This window comes from Amblyraja radiata, chromosome 13, assembly GCF_010909765.2.
Source record: "Amblyraja radiata isolate CabotCenter1 chromosome 13, sAmbRad1.1.pri, whole genome shotgun sequence".
Lineage (NCBI taxonomy): Eukaryota > Metazoa > Chordata > Chondrichthyes > Rajiformes > Rajidae > Amblyraja > Amblyraja radiata.
The window spans coordinates 34,497,758-34,521,947 of NC_045968.1; the positions used below are offsets into that span (position 1 = coordinate 34,497,758).

A 24,190-nucleotide genomic window follows, 5' to 3' on the forward strand; every position below is an offset into this window, starting at 1 on the left:
CCTGGGTCTCTGTTATTGTGAGTCAATAGCTTTACCCGCGGTGCCACTGTGCTGCCCAACCATTACGTGACTTTAGTCTTTTTATTTGCCCTCCGATCCCTTGCCACAGACTTTTCTGCCTGCAGCCCTTAACTGTATCATCCACATGTTCCTCCTTAACATGTCCCCCAGTTGCTGAGCTGATTTACAAGCAGCAGAGTAACTTCCTAACGACTGTAGATTATTTTTCATCACCTGTTCTTCCTCTTCAAAGCAGCAAGACGGCCTCCGACTTAGTCACGGTGGGGGAGTTATCGGTCGTGCCATCCGATTACAAGGAAAGCAGATCACTGGGTTGCAGGAAGCAGTAGACAATTCAGCTGCGCTTCATGCCAGTTTCACAGAGTGCAGTATCACTGCTGTTCCCACCTACATGCCCACTAGTTCATCAAACAGACGGCTTCAGACAACCACTTGAAAGGTTTCCTTTTACATTCTCAAAGAAAGCAGAATTAATCGGTTTGAAGAGGTTCTTCTTTCTCCGACAGGAGTTCTGTGAGATCCTCCCACACTGCTTAATCTCTCTGTGCCAGACTTTGCCCTGCCCCTGAGATATGCTGGAGTAACTCAGCGGGTCAGGCAGCATCTCTGGTGCAAAAATATCCGGTTGAAACTCTTCGTCAGACCTTTGTGTCTATCTTTTGTATCAACCAGCATCTGCAGTCCTTGTTTCAACATTTTGTCCTGCCCCCCCTCTGTTCTACCTTTCTCTCTCCCCCTCCCCCCCCCCCCCCCCCCCCCCCACCCCAATCCCACCTATCACCTATCTATATCCGTGTAGGAAGGAACTGCAGATGCTGGTTTAAACCAAAGATAGGCACAAAAAGCTGGAGTAACTCAGCGGGACAGACAACATTTCTCTGGAGAGAAGGAAGGGTGATGTTTCGGACCGAGACCCTTCTTCAGGGTATTTAGAGAAAAGGGGAAATAAGAGATATTACAGCAAGAGAGGATGTTGCAAAACTCTCGTCGGAGAACGGAGATGCTGCCTGAGTTACTCCAGCTTTTTGTATCTATCTTCGGTTTAAACCAGCATCTGCAGTTACTTCCTACACATTTCGTCTGCCCCACTCCCTTCTTCAGACTTCACCCCTCACTTGTAACCACCTATCACTTGCCAAGAAAAAAAAGCCACAAAGTGCTGGAGTAATTCAGTGTGTCTGGCGGCATCTCTGCATAACGTGGATGGATGACGTTTCGGGTTGGGACCTTTCTTCAAACTCATTGTAATGGGGAGTGAAAGGGGGTGGGGGAGAGGGGGGGAGAGAAATCTCGACGAGTGGGAAGGGCAGGCCAAAGCCTGGTGGGTTACAGGTGGATACATGTGAGGGTTTTTTTTTGGTAGACTTGAGATGAAAAGACAAACGGTGTGAGATATGGATTGAAGAGTTGCAAATTGTGAAACCAGAAGAAGGATTATAGGGGGGGGGGGACAAATTATGCTAGGATTAGGAACAGGAATCAGTCTGAAGAAAGATTATGACGCAAAACGTCATCTATCCATGTTCTCCATAGAAGCTGCCTGACCCGCTGAGTTATTCCTGCATTTTGTGTCTTTTTTTGTAAACCAGCATCTGCAGTTCCTTGTCTAAAGAAGGGTTCCAGTGAGTGGTAGGGGAGAAATGAAGCCAGAGGTAGTTTACAATCAGTCTGAAGAAGGGTTCTGACCCAAAATGTCAACTATTCCTTTTCTCCAGAGATGCTGCCTGACCCGCCGAGGTACTCCAGCACTTTGAATTTATACTATTGCTTAGAGCAGGCAGCTCTCTGACGAGCACATAAACATCAGTCGGCTCCCCAGAGGCAAGGCAGTGAGTGCGTGGGACGGATTCCGCACCAGGTAGCAGTGACCAGCACCTTCCATGCTGCAAGTCAAGGACATTGATTTGCTACACACCTACACTCGGGCTACGAAAGTACAGGCTTTCACCGGTGAACCCACAGACTCACGATCGTGCCCCACAGCCCCCACCTCTATCGCTACTGAAATTGCTCCTCTCTCATAACGTGAGTGTTTTCAAGCTTCTGTTGTGTGCAGCCACTAACACTATAATCAGCTCCGTCCCACGGCACAGAGCTTCATTGTGTGCTGATGTTCAGCTTTCATCTCAAACAAAGCCGCAATGGCTGCTCACAGATGGTGCACGCACACACACACACACTGGGGCACATAGTACATCAGGAATGCTTTCCAGGGTTGCTCTGTGTTGGGCACACAGACAACGGGGGGCACAGGAGCTGTGTGGGTGTGTGTGTGCCTTTGTGTGTGCTTGTGTGGGTGTATGTTTGTTTGTGTGTGCGCGTGTGCCTGTGCACGTGTGTATCTGTGTTTGTGCATGTATGTGCGTGTGCGCACCTCTGTGTGGGTGCATGCATGTGCGCGTGTGCGCTTCAATGTGTGCATGTATGTATGTGCGCGCATGTGTGATGTATGTTTCTGTCTATGCATGTGTGTTTGCATGCTTGAGTCTGTATGAGTGAGTGTGCATTTGTGCATATGTCTGTTATATGCACTTATTCATGAACGTGTGTGTGTGTGTGTGTGTGTGTGTGTGTGTGTGTGTGTGTGTGTTGTTTGTATTGGTGCATGCATTCACGTGTACATTTGCATGTGTGCTTCACATTTGTTCCCCCTGGCTCAAGTGTGGGCTGTGCTGGGCAGGGCCTTGGTGTTAGACTACTTGTCTGTCGGGACCCTCTGCCACGGCCAGATCCGGTCTGCCCTCTTTGCTTCTTAACGTGCAGCGAGTGTTTGCAGTAAAAGTGAAGCTGCAGGCATTCCCGTCTCTCCCGCTGGGAACTCGGCAGGTGCACTGATTCCCGACTCCGGCCGGGCATGAGCACCGCATCTCGGGGAAGAACGTTCAAGGGAATACGGGATGGACACAATGTGCTGGAGAAACTCAGCGGGTCAAGCAGCATCTCTGGAGAACATGGATAGGTGACGTTTTGGGTTCCTGCATTCCTATAACCCCTGCCTCATCCTCACAATGCCTCAAAGAGCTTAACGGCAAATGTCATCACATTGTGTAGCCATCTGTGGAAAGGAAGCATGACAGGCAATTTATTCACCATCAAACTCTGACATAAAATCATCTGTTTTCATTATTAAAAAAAGACAAAGTACTCGAGTAACTCAGCGGGCCAGGCAGCATATCTGGAGAACATGGTTAGGTGACGTTTCGGGTCAGGACACTTCTTCAGTCTGATTGTGGTGGGGGGGAGGTGGGGGGAGGGGGGGGGGAGGAGAGAAAGCTGTAAAAGAGGGGTATTTGAAGAAGGTTCCTCACCTGAAACGTCACCTATTCCATGTTCTCTAGAGATGCTGCCCGACCCGCTGAGTTACTCCAGCACCTTGTGTCTTATTTTCAATCTAGTCTATGCCAGGCAACTGTGTCAGGGACTTGGAGGGTGGCTGGGTTCGGCATGATCTTTAGTCTCGGCACTGCTACCTTGCATCATTCTGCGGATTTGCGTTTATTGTTGTCTATATGGTTGTATTTATCGTCTCTGCGTGTGTAATGTTTACTCCGTGAGCTTCATGCGAACTAGTCGTTTCATTGCACCCTGGTGTATATGACGATCAACTAATCTGTAATCTGAGGACGTACAGCAGGAACGCACCTAGCTGGTAAACAAATCAATCTGTGATCGCATTGAGGAGATTGCTTGCTTCAAAGCTAATAAGCAAAAGGCAGGAAATGAGTGTTGGCTGTGTTATTGAGGCTGCTCTTCAACATAATTACATCTGCCCCAGGAAAACACAGGAGAGAATAAACATCTGGCCAGTGACTGCCACCAAACTCAGCTCACACCCTGCGCTGCCAGCAAATCTTGCCTTTATGTAGCGCCTCACACATCACCCGAACGTCCCAGCCTTGAACTACAAGGTGCAACAGCAAAACTGCACTGCACTGATTTTAGACTTTAGAGATACAGCGCAGAAACATGCCCTTCGGCCCACCGAGCCCATGCTGACCAGTGATCGTGGTCTCCACCCGCCGGCCGGGCAGCCACCACCCTCCGCCCATTCCACCCCGAAGGTCTTCTCCTTCGGCCGCACTTGGTGAGCGAGGCTCCAACTGTATTCGAGTCGTGTGGAATCAAAAAGGACACAAAATGCTGGAGTAACAGCAGGTGGGACCAGAAGGTACTGGCCCGAAACATCTCATCCATGTTTTCCAGAAATGCTGCCTGACCAGCTGAGTTACTCCAGCACTTTGCTTTCTTGTGAGTCCATATGCAAGAGGCACTATTTTACCGTCCCTGGAGCCGGTTGTCCCGTGAACCATCATCCCTCTCCTTTGTTCCCGGAGGGGGACACACCTCCCGCAGCCGATTTGAGGGCACGGAAGGTAAGACTCCCCCCCCCCCCCCCCCCCCCCCCCGGTTCTTCTTACCGGCCCTTTGTCCAGCATCCGCCGCCTTCTCCCTCCATCTCCTCTCCGATCTCCGGTCTACAGGGAGAGCTGGGGCCCGGCTTGCTGGCCTTCCCTCTCCGGGCGAGGTCTTGGTCCCATGGTGGACGAGCCAGGCCTGCGTTTGGGATATAGCCGGGGAAAGCTGGGCCCCTGGGTCAGGTGCCAGGCTGTTACAGGGCCTCCAGCGGGCCTCGCACTGCCCTCGTCCGATGGTCCTCGGTCAGACCCTCCTCTCCAGTCCACAGGGCGAGCATGGGCTAATTAGCTTAGAGCGTTTAATTGTCATGTACCGACAACAGAACAATGAAATTCATTCGTGCTGCAGCTTAACAGGCCTGTAAATGCAATAACACGGGTAAATATAATAATCAATAACACAATCAAATAATAATCATAATACTAGTTAACCATAATAGTTCAAAATCCCAAGTCCTTAATGCAACCAAATACACTGTCCATAGAAGAGCCTATTTGCCCGGTCGAAGCTGTTCATGAACCTGGAGGTCAGGTTCTTGCACCCTTCCCGATGGTAACAGCGAGATAAGAGGATGGCCAGGCTGGTGTAAGTCTTTGATGATGCTGGCTTTCTTTTTGAGGTAGCACCTCCTGTAGATAATAACCCATAACACAGCCTTTTCCCCCAGGGTAGATGATTCAAACACATGAGGCCACACGCTTAAAAAAAGGGCATACATTGTCAAGAGTCAAGAGTGTTTTATTGTCATAACTCCCAGCCAGAACAATGACATTCTAACTTGCATCAGCACAACAGAATATGTGAACACAGTACTCAATAAACAATATAATAAATGAGAAAATATGTTCATTGTGTGTGTGTGTATATATATATGTGTGTGTGTGTGTGTGTGTGTGTGTGTGTGTGTGTGTGTGTGTGTGCGTATATATATATGTGTGTGTGTGTGTGTGTACATGTGTGTGCGCAATGGGCTAAGTGTTCGGCTGGCAACCGGAAGGTAGCCGGTTCGAATCCCGCTTGGAGTGCATACTGTCGTTGTATCCTTGGGCAAGACACTTCACCCACCTTTGCCTGTGTGTGAATGTGTGTGAGTGATTGGTGGTGGTCGGAGGGGCCGTAGGCGCAGATTGGCAGCCACGCTTCCGTCAGTCTGCCCCAGGGCAGCTTACCACCACCGAGTGTGACTGAGGAGTGAATGAATAATGCGATGTAAAGCGCCTTGAGTATTAGAAAAGCGCTATATAAATCCCATCCATTATTATTATTATTATATATATATATATATACGCACACACATATACACATGTTAATATTGACCAAATTAAAGATACTATAATATGAAGAATCCCTGCATCCCAAGAATTGCTTAACCTTTGTCAGTGGAAAATTACAGGCTGTGGATGGCGCCGGCCAGTCTGAGCCTCAGATTAATATGCAGGATGGTGAAAGATCCAGGTATTCTCCTCATTTCCCCCTAATTGATAATATGTCTTAAAACTCTGCAAATAAACTTAAATGAATTGATATGATTGGATTACTGCAAAGGGATTGTAAATAATGTAAATAATGCTGTAAGACAGTTACCCTGTTGTTTGTTGATTGGCCAAAGTGTTAAGCCCTGGCAGAATTGTTTTGTGTTCCAGGGTAAGTGTTGCATTATTCAATTGACTAGCTTCCTTCCAGAAGCTTCTGTAAGAAACATTGTTTAGGACTCTCTGTAATTGGGGTGGGGAACTGTCAATAATGTATTGATGTAATTGATATGTATGATTGGATTGTTTGGGGACCACACATATGTAGTTCGGCCCCTCAAGGTTTGTGGACCGATAAAAGGTTTTTTGAATCGGTGTCGATCTTCTGGAATGGCACTTGGGACTGCGTGACCTATTGGGCAGTGTCTGCTTGCACGAGGCTGAAGGGTTTGGCCTGGCAGAGACAAGGATCGAACCCGCGGTGGTTTAGGTATCATATAGGGGAATTTGTGTTCATTCTAAAAATAAAGATTAGTTGGTCCAGTGCTTGCGTCAGTGTTTTTACTGAACTATGCTAGGGGGGTAACCTTTAGGAGCATATTTACACACATACACATAAAAACAAACAATAATAGTGCCTCATGTGTTAGAATGTGTTCGTAACTCAGCAGAATCTCTCGAGAACGTGGATAGATAATGTTTCGGTTCAAGATCATTTAGTTTCGGATCCTTCTTCAGACTTAGGCTTGAGGGGAGAGGGGAGAGCCTAAGAGAACTCAGGGGCAACTCTTTCACAGAGGATAGTCCATATCTCTTCTTCACCTCCAGCCTTTGTCCCAGATCCACCTCTCTTTTCCAGCTTTCTTCTCCCTCCTCCATCAGTGTGAAGAAGGGTCCAGACCCAAAACATCGTCTGTCCATTCCCTCTGCAGATGCTGCCTGGCGCGCTGAATGTCTTGCTCAAGATTCCAGCATCCGCAGTTTCTATCGGAGTCAGTTGCCTTTCTGCAGAGAAATAGTTCCTCTCACAGAGCGGCTCTGAGAGGCAACAAGATATGTTGTGATATAATTTATTCATTATTGATTACTTAATTATTTATTACTTAATTATTTATTAATCTATTATTTAGAGAAAGCAGCCTCCTTCTTGAGCCCGAAACAAACAACGCATGAAGTTCTTTGGTTGATGGAAGGTTCTGTTATCAGGCAACTGAACCATCCCATCACTAACTAGAGAATGGTCCTGACCTCCCATCTACCTCATTGGAGAACCTCGGACTACCTTTACGCAGACTTTACTGGACTTTATCTTGCACTAAACATTACTCCCTTTATCCCGTATCTGTGGACAGCTTGTTTGTAATCATGTATAGTCTTTCTGCTGACTGGAATGAAAGAGACTACAGAGAATGGTGGACACTGCCCGGTCTATCATAGATACTGAGCTCCCCACCATAGAAGGGATCTACAAGAGGCACTGCCTCAAAAAGACAGCCAAAATCACCAAAGACTCACACCACCCTGGCCACGCTCTCATCTCGCTGCAACCTTCAGGAAAAAGCTGCAGGAACCTGAAAGCTGTGACATCCAGCTTCTTCCCAGCAACCATCTGGCACTTGATCACTGCACAACACTAACCTCAGCAACTACGGACTGTCTTTGGTTGCAGTACGGATTTTTATAGCAGTCTGAAAACTGTAATGTCCAGGTTCAGGAACAACCTCCCAACAATATCAGCCTATTGAACACCATGAACTCCAACTAAACTCCGAACTGTGAACTGCCCGGCTTGCACTGGGGACTTTGGGCTTTGTTTTGTTTTTGCACTATATATATTTTCACCTATTGAACTTCTCTTTTATTTTTTGTTTATTATATTATCCATTGAGTACTGTGTTTACAAACCTGTCGTGCTGCTGCAAATAAGAATTTAATTGTTCCGTTTCAGCTCATATAATAAAACACTCTTGACCTTTTGTCTCTATTACCTGTGCGTTAAGCTGCCGCAAGTAAGAATCTTTGTCATTGGTGCATATGACAATTAAACATTCTTGATTTCTGAATGAAATGTGGAGTTTATTTAACACTGAACCAATTTGAATCCGAACTATTGACAATTGAGTGCGGCACGATGGCACAGCAGTAGAGCTGCAACCTTACAGTGCCAAGGACCCGGGTTCGATCCTGACTACAGGTGCTTGTCTGTACGGAGTTTGTACATTCTCCGATGACGGCGTGGGTTTTCAGTGGACCAAAGGGTCTGTTTCCATGCCGTATCTTTAAACTAAACTAAACTAAATTGTAGAAGCATGCAACTGCAGCCGCTGACATTTAAAAAAAGACACAAACTGCTGGAGTAATTGATGTGTTGGGGGCAATGTCAAAGGTTACAGTAGAAAGGTTGACTGGAACAGGGGGTGATCTGGGCTCAGAGCTGCCTGCCTCCCTGCCCCCAGGGGTATGCCCTAGTCACTGGGGTTATGATGAGGTTCTTTGTCTTCATTCATAACCTTGTGCCGAACAGCCAGGCTAAAGAAACTGGGCAGCTGAGGGCAGGCATGGGCAGTGTCAAGCATAGCCTGCGGTGAACACATTCTCCATATACATAAAACTATGAGAGGCATAGACAGGGTAGACAGTCAGAAACATTTTTCCCAGGGTGGAAATGACAATGACTAGAGGGCACAGCATGAAGGAGAGATGGGCAAAGTTTAAAGGAGACGTGTGTGGCAAATATCTTTATACAGAGGGTGGTGGGTGACTGGAATGTGCTGCCAGGGGTGATGGTGGTGGAGATACGATAGTAGTGTTTAAGAGACTCTCAGATAGGCACGGATATGCAGGGAATGGATCACGTGCAGGCAGAGGAGATTAGCACTGACATTGTGGGCTGACGGGCCTGTTACTGTGCTGTACTCTTCTATGATTCATGTTCTATGTTGGGGACTAGAAACTAGGAACTGCAGATGCTGGTTTACCAAGGAAAGACACTAAGTGCTGGAATAACGGCGAGGCCGCATCTCTGGAGACGTTTTAGGTATCAGAGACCCTTAAGTATGGGTCTGGTTATCAAAGTGGTACAGGCACACCCTTGCACCACTAAGGATAGTACAGTGGTGCAACGGTAGAGCTGCTAACTTGCAGCACCAGAGACCCGGGTTCGATCCTGACTACAGGTGCTGTCTGTGAGACGTTTGTACATTCTCCCTGTGACCGTGTGGGTTTCCTCTGGGTGCTCTGGTTTCCTCCCACACTCCAAAGACGTGTGGGTTTGTAGGTTCATTGTAAAATTGTAAAATTAGTAAAAATTGTTAAATTGTTTGTGTGCAGGAAATGCTTCCGCCCTGTATCTCTGAAGTATGAATTGAGATTTCACCTCGTGATACAACATGGCCATGGGAATTCTCGTCCATTTCCACGCTAGCTTCACGCTCTCCGCCAGTTCCGTCACTCCACGGGCTTTAACATGAGGTTGCTGTAGCTTGCAGGTGGCTGCTCTGTTGACAGATCCAGACTATTTTTTTACACACTCCTGGGAAAAGAGTTTGATGTCACTGAGTCACGCACCAGGCAGGAAATAACGCAAAGCAAGGAAGTGAAATTCAAACACATGGAACCTGAACTCTGTGTCTATGCAGCTGTGTACTTTAATTCAATGTTCACCAGATCACATCTCAATGGTTCAATGGTACTTTATTGTCTCATATACCGAGGTACAATGAAATTCATCTTTGTATGCACTTCAGTACGTATCACTGTACATAAGCACTCAGATATCTCATAAACAAGTGTATAGCAGTGGTACAGTGAGACAGTACACAGAATCGCTAGTTTTTGGCGCCATTCTCAAGTGGGTTGTTGTAAGTGCAAGGGTATTGGTGTGACCACAAAGGGCCGTTGTCCTGGCGATGTTGCAGGGTCGGTCTGGCTCAGCGTAGCCCTGGTGTCCTCCTCTGCTGCTCCAATGCTGTCGGCTGCGTTTGGTCCACGCGCTCGGCCTCCTGGATTATCTCACCAATCAAGCTTCCTAAAGCGGTGTAAATCATAAAACCAGCAATGTGCGAGGGGTACCTTCCTCCACCATCACCCCCTGGCAGCGCCTTCCAGTCACCCTCTATGTGAAAAACATCTGTACATCTCCTTTAAACTTTTACACTCTCACCTTTAATCTACGTCCCCAGGAGGAACTCAGTGGGTTTGGCTGAACCCGTGGAGTGAAATGTATAAAATCATGAGGGGAATAGAGAGGACGAATGCACGTTCTTTTTCCCAGGGAGTAACTTCAAGGTGAGGAAGAAAAGTTTAAAGGAGATGTGCAGGGCAAGTTTTTATACTGATTCCTGGGATGTCAGGACTTTCATTAGAAGAAAGACTGGATAGACTCGGCTTGTACTCGCTAGAATTTAGAAGATTGGGGGGGATCTTATAGAAACTTACAAAATTCTTAAGGGGTTGGACAGGCTAGATGCAGGAAGATTGTTCCCGATGTTGGGGAAGTCCAGAACAAGGGGTCACAGTTTAAGGATAAGGGGGAAATCTTTTAGGACCGAGATGAGAAAAACATTTCTCACACAGAGAGTGGTGAATCTCTGGAATTCTCTGCCACAGAAGGTAGCTGAGGCCAGTTCATTGGCTATATTTAAGAGGGAGTTAGATGTGGCCCTTGTGGCTAAAGGGATCAGGGGGTATGGAGAGAAGGCAGGTACAGGATACTGAGTTGGATGATCAGCCATGATCATATTGAATGGCGGCGCAGGCTCGAAGGGCCGAATGGCCTACTCCTGCACCTATTTTCTATGTTTCTATGTCTATACACAGAGGGTGGTGGGTGCATGAAACCTGCTGCCAGGGGTGGTGGTGGAGACAGATACGACAGTGGCGTTTAAGAAACTTTTAGGTAGCTACATGGAGATGCAGGGAGTGGAGGGACAAGGTAGAGGCACAGAGCCCCTTTCCCAGGTTAAGGAGTAAACATAACAGCGAATAAACCCGCACGTCTTTGGGATGTGGGAGGAAACTGGAGCACCCGGAGGAAACTTCGATTATGCACTTCTATGGACTGTAGATAGACACAAAGTACTGGAGTAACTCTGTGGGTCAGGCAGCATCTCAGGAGAAGCAGGATAGGTGGCATTTCAGGTCTTCAGACTGGACTGTCTTTGGCTGCAGGAGGCATTTGGGTTTTTTACACTAGTATTGTAGTTATTGATTTATTGAATTATTGTTTATTAAAGGGGGGTGGTGGGAGAAGCAGGGGTTGGGTGGGTAATTGATGGTACATGAGGGAGTAATTTGCAGGGCTACAAGGAAATATGGCAAGGGAATGGGACTGAGGGATAGCTCTGCTGGCAGCTGGCATCAACCTGATGGGCCAAATGGACTGTGTTACAGTTGGGCCAAGTCCTTACTTCCACCTCAAAGCTGAAGGTGGATGGCAGAGCAGCTTTAACATTGATTTTATTTTCCTAGTCGAAGATTCTTCATCACGGAGTGAACAAAGATGAGTCACTAAATGACTCAGTGGGAATGTTGCCGAGATTCTAAACAATCTAAATCTTTGTAAAGGGGCAGCATTTTAACCTTTTATTTTGATGCTGCAGTAAAACACTAAAATTGAATGTTTGGCAAGATAACCAGTGAGAGAGTGCGCAATAATCTGATGCTATTTGAATTGATAATGTGTGGGAGTTTGAGGTTTGTGGCATGCACACAAGACATGATTCTCATTACATGTGCCCCGAAGGATAACAAGACACCGACTACATTTTGAACACGCATACCTTCACATTCAGGGACAGTTTCTTCCCAGCTGTTATCAGGCAACTGAGCCATCCTATCACCAACTAGAGAGCGGTCCTGACCTCCCATCTACCTCATTGGAGACCCTCGGATTGGCTTTACTCACACTTTACTGGACTTTATTAAATGTTATACCCTTTATCCTGTGTCTGTGCACTGTGGACAGCTGGATTGTAATCATGTAGTCTTTTTGCTGACTGGATAGAAACATAGAAACATAGAAATTAGGTGCAGGAGTAGGCCATTCGGCCCTTCGAGCCTGCACCGCCATTCAATATGATCATGGCTGATCATCCAACTCAGTATCCCGTACCTGCCTTCTCTCCATACCCTCTGATCCCCTTAGCCACAAGGGCCACATCTAACTCCCTCTTAAATATAGCCAATGAACTGGCCTCGACTACCCTCTGTGGCAGGGAGTTCCAGAGATTCACCACTCTCTGTGTGAAAAAAGTTCTTCTCATCTCGGTTTTAAAGGATTTCCCCCTTATCCTTAAGCTGTGACCCCTTGTCCTGGACTTCCCCAACATCGGGAGCAATCTTCCTGCATCTAGCCTGTCCAACCCCTTAAGAATTTTGTAAGTTTCTATAAGATCCCCTCTCAATCTCCTAAATTCTAGAGAGTATAAACCAAGTCTATCCAGTCTTTCTTCATAAGACAGTCCTGACATCCCAGGAATCAGTCTGGTGAACCTTCTTTGCACTCCCTCTATGGCAATAATGTCCTTCCTCAGATTTGGAGACCAAAACTGTACGCAATACTCCAGGTGTGGTCTCACCAAGACCCTGTACAACTGCAGTAGAACCTCCCTGCTCCTATACTCAAATCCTTTTGCTATGAAAGCTAACATACCATTCGCTTTCTTCACTGCCTGCTGCACCTGCATGCCCACTTTCAATGACTGGTGTACCATGACACCCAGGTCTCGCTGCATCTCCCCTTTTCCTAGTCGGCCACCATTTAGATAATAGTCTGCTTTCCTGTTTTTGCCACCAAAATGGATAACCTCACATAGCACACAGCAAAGGAGCTTTTCATTGTACCTCGTTATATGTGACAATAATAAACTGAACTAAATGCAAGTATTAATCACCCCTTCACACTAGTTCTATGTTATCCCACTTTCCCATCCACTCCCTACACACGAGGGGAAATGTACAATTAACTACATACCTGTTCAACTATTGCCTGCCATGCTTTGTCCTGCCTCTCCTGTCTTCCAGCTTTCTCCCCTCTCACCCCACAATCAGTCTGACGAAGGGTCCCGAAAACCTGAAATTTCATCTATCCATGTTCTACGGGGATGTTGCCTGACCCACTGAGTTACTCCAGCACTTTGTATCTTTTTCGTAAAATTACATCTGCAGTTCTTTGTTACTACGACCTGCAAACCTGCAAGTCTTTGTGATGTGGGAAGAAACTGGAGCACCCGGAGGTCAGGATCCATGTAGTCACAGAGAGAACATGCAAACTCTGCACAGTAGGCAGCACCAGAGGTCAGGATCGAACCTGCGTCTCGGTGCTGCGAGGCACTTGAAATAGGGTAGACGTAGATTTCAAAATGTAATGGCAACTTCTGAAGTGTACATGGAAGTAGTTGAGACAGGTACAATAACAACATTTAAAAGACTTTGAGACAGGTACATGGATTGGAAAAATTTAGAGGGATATGGGTCAATTTCTGGCAATTGGGACTAGCCCAGGAAGGCATATTGATTGGCATGGATGAGTTGGGCCGAATGGCCTGTTTCCATGCTTTATTGTTTCCATGACACCATCATCTGCAGTTTTTAATTATTATGTGGCTCTTTTCCTTCGCTTTGATCTGTGACGCACACCAAACCCTGCGACAATTCCCCACTCGGTTTTGCCTCTGCCCACATGGACCCTGTGTTGGAGTCACCCCCAGGGCAGCTTCTGTCCGACAGGATGCCAAGCCAGAGCCTCATCTGCCAAGCCAAAGAACCGTGGATTCCCTCAGTGTCCAGCTCAAGCTTATTTCTTAAAATAGCATCATCAAAATATATTAACCCTTTGTTTAATTAGTTAGTTTAGAAATTCAGCATGGAAACAGGCACTTTGGCCCACTGAGTGTGTGCCGACCATCGATCACCCATTGACTTGAGTTCTACGTAATCCCACTTTCTCATCCACTCCCTACACCCTAAGGACAGTTTACAGAAGCCAATTAACCTACAGAATGGAGCCGCTGCCTCATAGCATCAGAGTAAACACTGCCCAGTCCATCATCGGCTCTGACCTTCCTTCCATCGAGGGGATTTATCGCAGTCGCTGCCTCAAAAAGGCTGGCAGTATCATCATCAAAGACCCACACCATCGTGGCCACACACTCATTTCCCTGCTACCTTCAGGTAGAAGGTACAGGAGCCTGAAGACTGCAACAACCAGGTTTAGGAATAGCTACTTCCCCACAGCCATCAGGCTATTAAACCTGGCTCGGACAAAACTCAGATTATTACTAACCACTTTCTGCTATTTGCACTTTATCAGTTTATTTATTCATGTGTGTATATATTTATATCATGGTATATGGACACATTTATCTGTTTTGTAGTAAATGCCTACTATTTTCTGTGTGCTTAAGCAAAGCAAGAATTTCATTGTCCTATACAGGGACACATGACAATAAACTCACTTGACTTGACTTGACGAGATCCAGGTTCAATCCTGACCTCAGGCACTGTCTGTGTGGAGTTTGCACGTTCTCCCTGTGACCACGTGGGTTTCCTCCGGGTGCTTCGGTTTCCTCCCACATCCCAAAGATGTGCAGGTTGGTAGGTTAATTGACCCTCTGTAACTTGAGCCCAGTGTGTAGGGAGTGGATGAGAAAGCGAGATAACGGAGAACTAGTGTGAACGGGTGATCGCAGGTCGGGGTGGACTCGGTGGGCCGAGGAGCCTGTCTCCATGCCTTATCTCTAAACTAAACGAAACAGCAAGGAACAATCTTGGCAAACCAGCTACAAACAAAGAGATGGCTCATCCGTCATATCAGGAAGCTTTGTTTATTTTGGCCTCAGGAAGGATTTACCCATGATCCTGTAAAATGATAAGTAGATGTATTATGGAACTAGGTGTCAAAGAAATAATTCTTTCGGTTCTAAAAATGGAAGGGAAGAGGAAACAGGACAATGCAAGAGTGTCAAGTTTGGACGGAAACAACAGTGCTGATGAAAGCCCTCACAATCACTCGCACCCATAGTCATAGTACAGCACAGAAACAGGACCCTCGGCCCACCTTGTCCAACTGACCTCGATGGCAAATTGGGCTAGTCTCACTTACCTGTGTTTGCTCCACATCCCTCTAAACCCTTCCTATCTGAATATCAATTTAAATGTCTTTTAAAAGTCGGAATTGTATCCGCTTCTATGGCTTCCTCTGGCAGCACGTTCTAGATACAGATTACCCTCTGAGTGAAAGAGTTGCCCCTCTTTAATCTCTCCCCTCTCACCTTAAACCTGTGCCCACTACTTTTAGAATCCTCTACCCTGTGAGTGTTCTCTTTATTATGCCTCTCATAATCTTGAACACAATAAGGTCACCCCTCAGCCTCATGTTCATGTTTAGATGTTATTGGAGCAGAATTAGGTCATTCAGCCCATAAAGTCTGCACTGCCATTCAATCCTGGCTGATCTATCTTTCCCTCTCAACCTCATCTGCCTTCTCCCCATAACCCCTGACCCCCTCACTAATCAAGAATCTGTCAAACTGCATAATAAAAATACCCAATGACTTGGCCTCCACAGCCCTCCGTCCATGGCAATGAATTCCACGGATTCACCACCCTCTGACTGAAGAAATTCCTCCTCATCTCCTTTCTAAAGGTACAGCCTCCTACACTCCAAAGAAAAAAGTCTTAGCCTATCCAACCTCTCCTGAAAACACAAGCCTGCAAGCCCAGTTAACACCCTGGTGAATCTCATCTGCACCCTAACTTAATTACCTCCTTCCTGTAGTTAGCCGGCCCAAAGTGAACACAGGACTCGAAGTGTAGTCTCACCAACTACTTGCATAGCTGCATCACCATGTCCCAACCTTTGTACTCACAGCCCTTCACCATGAAAGCTAACGGACGGGTGGACAATATAATGAATAAAAACCTTTTTTACCATCCTGTCTACCTGACTCACCACTACTCCCAGATCTCTCTGTTCCCCAAAACTGTCCAGGGCTCCACCACTTACCGTGTAAGTCCAGTCCTGGTTCAACAGACCAAAGTGCAACACCTCCCACTTTAGTTTAGCGATACATCGTGGAAACAGGCCTATCGGCCCACTGAGTCAACACCTACCAGTGATCACCCATACATTAGTTCTATCCTACACACTAGGAACAATTTACAGAGGCCAGTTAACCTACAAATCTGCACGTCCTTAGAATGTGCGAGGAAACTGGAGCACCCGGAGGAAACCCGCACAGTCACAGGGAGAACATACGAACTCCACACATACAGCACCTGAGGTCAGGATCGAACCCGGGTCTCTGTGAGGCTGCAACTCTACCGCTGCGCCACTGAATCGCCACTACTCAGAGTTAAACTCCATTTGCCATTCCTTGGCCCATCTTCCCAACTGCTCTGGATCCTTAGACATGCTTAGAAATGATCTGAGGATGTTCTCACAACCGCCCTGGAGAAGTGCAACTCCTGAGCGTCCTTGGCTGATAACCACTCCAAGTGGAGGAGGAACATTCTGGATCACACTGGGAACTCGGAGTCACTTTGCCCAAAGTACATGGAAACCGCGTGTGATGAGCCGACGAGCTGACGACTTTCCCGACCCCTCGTCCCACCACCCTATCAACCTTCTCCTGGCCCATCGGTGGCAGGATCTCTGAGTCCCACATCTGCCCCTTCAGCCACCCTGAACCTGATGGAGGCTGGAGACTGACCAAGGAGAGTGCCAAGACTATTGGCCACCAAGGATGGCGAACGAATGGGGTAGTAAATCCCTGAATGTGGGGTAGGTCAGGCTAGAAGGGCTGAATGGCCACTCTTTGGTCTTATTTCTTCCACTCGTGTACAGGGAGGGGGGAGGGGGGAGGAGGGAAATATTGATGGACTGAGTGCAGACTCGTTGATGCCAGTAAATCAATATCACTCTTCCTAACAGCGGGCTGCAAGTTCTGACAGAGTGCTTAATGAGAACACGCGGCGATCAATCAGAACCTGGTAAATTAAATGCACTTTACTTCAAAAAGAATAACCAGAATTAATGTATAATTTAGGAAACCTCTAAACGCGCACAAAAGCCCCCGCAAAACGTTCTGTTTGAATAGTTACAAACTAATTGGATCGTTATTTTTGGTAATATGGGAGGAAACCAATATTGTTTAACATGTAAAATCTGTTTACCTGCCATTTTCATTCTAGCTCTTGCAGTTCATGTCCACAGGTTCATTGCCTCTCGTTTGGATGTTCAGCAGGGCTGCTGCTGCCTGCTGCAGAGGCAGAATCTACAGGAGGTGCTGCCTCATGAAGGCAGCCGGCATCATCAAAGTCCTACACCACCCTGGCCATGCTATCATCTCGCTGCTACCATCAGGAAGAAAGTACAGGAGCCTGAAAACCGTGACCTCCAGTTTCAGGAACAGCTACTTCGCAGCAAACATCCTGCACAACACCAACCTCAACCCAACCTCAGCACCAAAATATTATGGACCTTGTAGAGGTTGCATTTGGGATTTTGATTTTTGCACTTGTGAGGGTCTGGTTACCTAGTATTACTGACTGTAATTACCATTCCATTATTGATTATTGTAGTTATACTGGATGCTTAATATGTAATCGTTTAACAACGTTTGTAGTGGTTTGGACTATGATATGCATATGCCTCTAATAAAAATTTATATATAAAAAAAAGAAGAATAAAATTAAATACAAAACAAAAAACATGCAAAGATCTTAATTAATTTGTAGTGTCTCTGCATGCAGGGAAAGGAGGGATATGGATCACGAGCAAGCAGAGGTGACTCGTTCATCTTGACATCTGCCCTGGTTTGATCCCAAAATTGCAACACCCTGCACATTTCTACATTCTACAAACTCCATTTGTCATTCCTCAGCCCACTTAGCTAGCTGATCAAGTTTGAGACTCCACATCTCCTAGTGAGTAAGAATTTCATTGTTTCAGTGTTGGTGCATCTGGCAATTTAACACTTGACTCTCCTGGTCGTGACCTAGATTGCTTCAAAGGGCAGACACAGTGAGAGGAGATATAGGGCTGCATGGTGGTACAGCAGTAGAGTTGCTGCCTTAAAGTGCTAGAGAGCCAGGTTCGAACCTGACTATGGGTGCTGTCTGTACAGAGTTTGCATATTCTCCCTGTGACCGCGTGGGGTTTCTCCCGGTGCTCTGGTTTCCTCCGACTCTCCAAAGACGTACAGGTTTGTAGGTTAATTGGCTTCATTAAAATTGTAAATTGTCCCTAGTGTGCAGGATAGTGCTAGTATACAGGGTGATTGCTAGTCAGCATGGACTCGGTTGGGCCCAAGGGACTTTTTACGTGCTGTATCTCCAAAGTCCCAAGTCTAGGGCTAAACTGTTCCACGTTCTATGCAGAGGCTGCCCAGTCAAAGCAAGGTACAGAAAGTGTCTTTGTTCAAAAGCAGTAGTGAGCTTCCATCAAAGACTGAAGGAATGTGAGATAAACAGTGCCAGCTGTGGGCAGCTTGGGTCCCACATGTGGGCAACAGCTGTAAGCAGCTGGCGGAGTGCAAGCAATCCCGCTCACTCCCAGCCCACAGCAGATGTTGCCCTCCTTGACAGGGGCTGCTCTGGACTCAAGTCAAGAGCTGAACTAACAACAACAACAGATAGAGACAAGGAACTGCAGATGCTGGTTTGCACAATGGGACTTAATGTGCTGGAGTAACTCAGCGGGTCAGGTAGCATCTGTACAGAACGTGGATAGGTGACATTTCGGGTTGGGACCCTTCTTCAGACCCTGAAGAAGGGTCCCGACCCGAAACATCACCTATTAACATTCTCCAGAGATACTGCCTGACATGCTGAGTTACTCCAGCACTTTGTGTCTTTTTCAGCAACAACAGCTACCCGCATTTATACGGAGCCTTCAAGGTGAACTTAATGTAAAGGGCATCACAGAGTGATTGCCATATTAGAATTTGGTAGTTTTCCAGATGGTAAAGATGGATATCAAGAACTACAACAGGATCTCGATCAGTTGGGCAGATGGGCTGAGGAATGGCAAATGCAATTTAATGCAGAAATATGCAAGGAGTTGCATTGTTGGAAAGTGATACCAGATCAGGACCTTCACAGTGAATGGCAGGCCCCTGGGGAGTGCCAGAGAGCAGAGGGTTCCAGGAATGCAGGTACAGATAACCACCTACAGGTGGTTAAGGAGGCTATCGGTATATTGTTGGGACGACAAGATGGCACAATGGGCTAAGTGTTCGGCTGGCGACCGGAAGGTAGCCGGTTCGAATCCCGCTTGGAGTGCATACTGTTGTTGTGTCCTTGGGCAAGGCACTTCACTCACCTTTGCCTGTGTGTGAATGTGTGTGAGTGATAGGTGGTGGTCGAAGGGGCCGTAGGCGCAGATTGGCAGCCACGCTTCCGTCAGTCTGCCCCAGGGCAGCTGTGGCTACAGAAGTAGCTTACCACCACCGAGTGTGACTGAGGAGTGAATGAATAATGCGATGTAAAGCGCCTTGAGTATTAGAAAGGCGCTATATAAATCCCATCCATTATTATTATTATTATTGGCTTTCATCTGTCAGGGAATCTGACGTTAGGAATGTGACATTATAATTGTACATCACGTTGCTGAGGCTGCACTTGGAATATTGTGTTAAGTTTTGATTATCCTGCTATAGGAAGGATGGTATTGTGGATTGAAGATTTTCAAGGATGTTGCCAGGAATCAAGGACCTGGGCCACAGGAAGAAGTTGGACAGGCTAGGCTGAGGGAGGATCTTTAGAATTTGGAGATACACCATGGAAACAGGCCCTTCTGCTCACCGAGACCACTCCATTCACACTAGTTCTATGTAATCCCACTTTCACATCCACTTCCTACACACCTGGGGCAATTTATAGAGGTCCCATTAACTTACCTGCACATCTTTGGGATGTGTGAGGAAACCTCCACACATGGAGGAAACCCACACAAATGTGCAGTCTCCACACACAGACAGTGTCCGTGGTCAGGATCAAACCGGGGTCTCTGGCGCTGTGAGGCAGAGGCTCCACCTGGTGCCACCCATGACCTCTTGGTTAAGTTTCATTTAACCACAAGTCTGGCTGGTGTACATCATCGCAGTGGGACGGGGGTTTCATAAAGCCCCAGACTGTCTGGCTGTGGAACTTTTCCTCCACTCAGACACTCACACAAACATTAATCATGCTGCACCAAAACCCTTCTGCTCTAAGTGGATTTTTATGCCCAGATTTTGTAAGCTGAATTCAAATTCTCCAAGTGCTTTGGGTAGATTCCAACTAACGTTCACTTCAACTATTAGCTCGAGACCATTGGAAATGCCAAATGCAGCAATAAAATAATGAACATATTTTCCCCAAAGGGCTCGCAATGGAAAATAAAATCAGCGACACACATCACGGGTAAAATGAAGATGCTAGGAACTGCAGGTGCTGGCAAAACACAAAGTGCTGGAGAAACTCAGCATGTCAGGCAGCATCAGTGAAGGGAATGGCCAGACCGTGTTTCGTTTCAGAACTCCTCCTCAGATTGTTTAGTTAGGGGGAGGGGGGGTGAAAGCTCGAAGAGAGAGGTGGGGTGGGACAAAGCCTGGGAAGTGATCGGGTCTGAGGAAGAGTCCCAATCCGAAACGTCACCTATTCTTTTTCTACAAAGATGCTGCATGACCCGCTGAGTAACTCCAGCATTTTGTGTCTATCTTGTCAATTGATACTGTCGGTGGACACAGGTGAAGGGGGTGAGGGAATTGACAGATGGGAGAAGTAGGGGAAAAAAGCTAGTGAAAAGGAGTCTGAAGAAGGTTCCCGATCCAAAACGTCATTGGTCCATTCCCTTCCCAGATGCTGCCTGACCCACTGAGTTCCTCCAGCACTTTGTGAAGAATCTTGTGCTTCAGAAGACTGGAGGTAAAATTGGTGCGGTCAGGTGTTCGGGGGGTGAGCACAGACACGATGGGCCGAATGGCCATCCTCCACGCCGTTAATGCCCGTGGTTCTACAACAACTGGCAACGATGGAGATGGAATGTTAAAAGTGACGTCTCTGGCTTCACGTAACGGGTAAACAGTCTGTTTTGATCAACGGGGGTTACAAGCAGACAATCACCTTTTGTACTTAGCAGGTCTCCAGCAGTTTGCCGACCCCTTCCTCTCCTGCCAAGCAAGGCAACACTTCCCAGAACAGACGAGTGAAGATTGTTCCCCTTGCCCCTGGCTGGCTGCAGTCAGGGTAAATCTGCTGGTTAGAGCTCACACAATCAGATGGCATGACCTCAGGTGAATCTCCTGCATTCCTGCTCCTCAAAATATGTTCTGGTTGCCTTATTTAGACTAAGCCCTGGAGATTTGACCTTATAAGGGGGCCTGATATCATCCAAAGTGATTCATCTCAAAGTACCTGGGGCCCACTCGTTTATCTGACAGCTCTCCTCCTCTTCTCTCCATCATCCAGGGAATCTGTCCCTATATTTATACACGGAGCTGCACTGGAATGTCTCTAGCATTGACCTACTTGACCCTAACATGGGTTTCTGGCCCTTAGATTCTTTCCTTCAGCAAAACTCATTGGTTTCACACCACCAGAGCCCCCCCCCCCCCCGCCTCCGACTGCCTCACATCACTGATCTCTGTTAGCTCTGGGCTCAACATTCATAGAGCAAAGAACATAACACAGTACTGTGCAGCAACAGGCCCTTCAGCCCACAATGTCCGTGCCGAACACGATGCCAAGTCAACTCTGCCTGCACGTGATCCATATCGCTCCACATCCATGTGCCTATCCAAACTTCTCTTGTACGCCACCATCGAATCTGCCTCCAACACCGGCAGCATGTTCCAGGCACCCACCCTTCTCACTTAAAGCTATGCCCTCTGGTCTTTGTCATTTCTACCATGAGACAAAGGTTCTGATTATCTACCACATCTATGCCTCACATAATTTAATATACTCTATCAGGACTCCACTCAAAGTTCGACGTTCCAGATAAAAAAAATCCAAGTCTGTCCAACCTCTCCCTGTATCTAATACCCTCCAATCCTGGCAGTATACTGGTAAACCTCCGTTGCACCCTCTCCAAAGCCTCCACATCCTTCTTGTAATGGGGCGACCAGAAATGCACGTCATCCCCCAAATGCAGCCTGACCAAAGTCCGATAAGCTGCATCATGGCTTCCTGTCAAACACCTTCCTGTCTGATTCCCCCACTTACACCCTATCATTAGCTTATCCAGAATTTCCCCTCACACCTGATTTCCCCTAACACCGTCACACTCGCTGACTAACCCTGGTTCCCCTCTTCATTCCCAACCTCCATGTCTCCTCCCCCCCTGCAGCCTCCTCCACCCCTCGCACGTCTCCCAGTGCCCGCCTCCCCACCGTTGCTGGTTTCAGTGCACGGCCTTAGCCCCCCCTGATGTCCAACAGCGGCAGTTCATGCTGATTGTTCCTCTGAGGCAGTAGGGGCATCAAAGGGGAGACGTCCGGAGAGATTGCAGCTGTGTGTGTGTGTGAGTTTATGTGTAATGTGTGTGCGTGTATATGTGGTGTGTGTATGTGTATATGTGTGGTGTGTGTGTATGTATCGTGTGTGTATGTATGGTGTGTGCGTGTAAGGGGTAGGCCATTTAGGACTGATATGAGGCAGAAATTCTTCACCCAGAGAGTTGTGAATTTGTGGAATTCACTGCCACAGAAAGCAGTGGAGGCTAATTCACTGGATGTTTTCAAGAGAGATTTAGATTTAGCTCTTAGGGCTAAAGGAATCAAGGCATATGGGGAAAAAGCAGGAACGGGGTACTGATTTCAGATGATCAGCCATGATCATATTGAATGGCAGTGCTGGCTTAAAGGGCCGAATGGCCTACTACTGCATCTATTTTTCTATGTATTTGTGATGTGCGTGTATGTGTGGTGTGTGTGTATGTGTGGTTTGTGTGTCTTTGTGTATGTGTGGTGTGTGTGTGTACCCGTGGTGTGTGTGTATGTGTGGTGTGTATATGTGTGTATGTGTAGTGTGTGTGTCTGTGTGCATGTGTGGTGTGTGTGTCTGTGTAGTGTATGTGTGTCTGTGTGGTGTGTATGTGTGGTGTGTGTCTGTGTGTACGTGTAGTATATGTGTGTCTATGTGCTGTGTGGTGTGTGTGTGTGTGGGGTGTGTGTATGTGTCGTGTTTGTGTATGCGTGGTGTGTGTGTCTGTGTGTATGTGTGGTGTGTGTGTTGTGTGTCTGTGTAGTGTGTGTATGTGTGGTGTATGTGTGTCTGTGTGGTGTATGTGTAGTGTGTATATGTGTGGTGTGTGTGTATGTGTAGTGTGTGTGTCTGTGTGGTGTGTGTATGTATGTATGTATGTGTGGTGTGTGGTGTGTCTGTGTATATAGTGTTTGCACATTAAATGAAGCATTGATGCCAAACAAAATGCAGAGATACCAGATATGGCAGGAAGCTGTTGCATTCAGTGCAGATGAAACATGAACCAATGTGGAGAGTGCTGGTGTGTGTGGGATCATGGGCTGTGTATGTGGGACGGTGGGGAGTATATGTGAGTGTATGTGGGACCGTGGGCTGTGTCTGGATCGGGGACTTTGACTCCTTCATCACAACAGAAGGACAAGAAGCGCAGACGGGATTCTGAGACTGACCCTGGTGCTGAAAGGGTTAAAATCCCAGGTCACTTGCATTGCAATTACCCCCATCCCTAACTGCCCCCTTGGGGGTGAGCTGCCTTCATGAATCGCTGCTGACCTTGTGGTGAAGGAGCTCCCGCAGTGCCATCCAGGAGGGAGCTCTGCGATTTACACCCAGTGACGATGAAGGACACAGTTCCAAGTCAGGATGGTGCGTGACTTGGAGGACAACCTGCAGGTGGTGGTGTCTCCTCTACCTGCTGCCCTCGGGTGGGTGGGTTGTGGATTTGGAGATAAATAGAAACATAGAAACATAGAAAATAGGTGCAGGAGTAGGCCATTCGGCCCTTCGAGCCTGCACCGCCATTCAATATGATCATGGCTGATCATCCAACTCAGTATCCTGTACCTGCCTTCTCTCCATACCCCCTGATCCCTTTAGCCACAAGGGCCACATCTAACTCCCTCTTAAATATAGCCAATGAACTGGCCTCAACTACCTTCTGCGGGAGAGAATTCCACAGATTCACCACTCTCTGCATGAAAAAAGTTTTCCTCATCTCGGTCCTAAAAGATTTCCCCTTTATCCTTAAACTGTGACCCCTTGTTCTGGACAATTAGTTCAGTTATATTAAAGTTGCAGATGTATCCCGGTCC

At 47.1% G+C, this 24,190-nt stretch overlaps 1 long non-coding RNA gene across 2 annotated transcripts; it reads left to right on the top strand.

The window, feature by feature from the left end:
* The first annotated feature begins 1,853 nt into the window (after positions 1–1,853).
* LOC116979842 lies at positions 1,854–17,600 on the top strand. 2 transcript variants are annotated; one of them, XR_004413784.1, is made up of 2 exons: positions 1,854–2,046; positions 17,112–17,600. It is a non-coding gene; the product is annotated as an uncharacterized LOC116979842 (long non-coding RNA). The 2 variants fall into 2 exon arrangements; XR_004413785.1 differs by having other exon boundaries at positions 17,125–17,600.
* The last annotated feature ends 6,590 nt before the right edge of the window (positions 17,601–24,190 follow it).